Source organism: Plasmopara halstedii, assembly GCF_900000015.1.
Source record: "Plasmopara halstedii genome assembly, contig: Scaffold_1343, whole genome shotgun sequence".
In the NCBI taxonomy this organism is placed as follows: domain Eukaryota; phylum Oomycota; class Peronosporomycetes; order Peronosporales; family Peronosporaceae; genus Plasmopara; species Plasmopara halstedii.
In genome coordinates this window covers 645,863-646,197 of record NW_020188258.1, presented here as the reverse complement: position 1 = coordinate 646,197, position 335 = coordinate 645,863, and positions in this window count along the sequence as shown.

The following is a 335-nucleotide window of genomic DNA, read 5'->3' as shown; positions in this document are numbered from 1 at the left end:
CGCTGAGCGTCATGCTGAAGTAGCATATCGCTGTGCGGACACTCTTGACGATTTGAAGCAAGTATTTGCCGTCTGCTTCACCTAGAGGGCTACCGCGCTCTGTCGGAGCGACTCCTAGCCGTAAAGCAGGCGAATGCGTCGCTGCACGCAACGGTGGAGCGCTTGAAGCCATTATAAATGGAGGTTGTTGCACTTCGTGCTCAAAATCAGTTGCTGGTTCAACTTCTGGGTGGCCGAGGCCCGTGCGATCCGCTCCGGCGCCAACGCTTCCGCGTTCACTTGCGCCGGATCCCGGTGCGGCTTGAGCAAGCCCACGTAAAACACCGGGTGGGTGT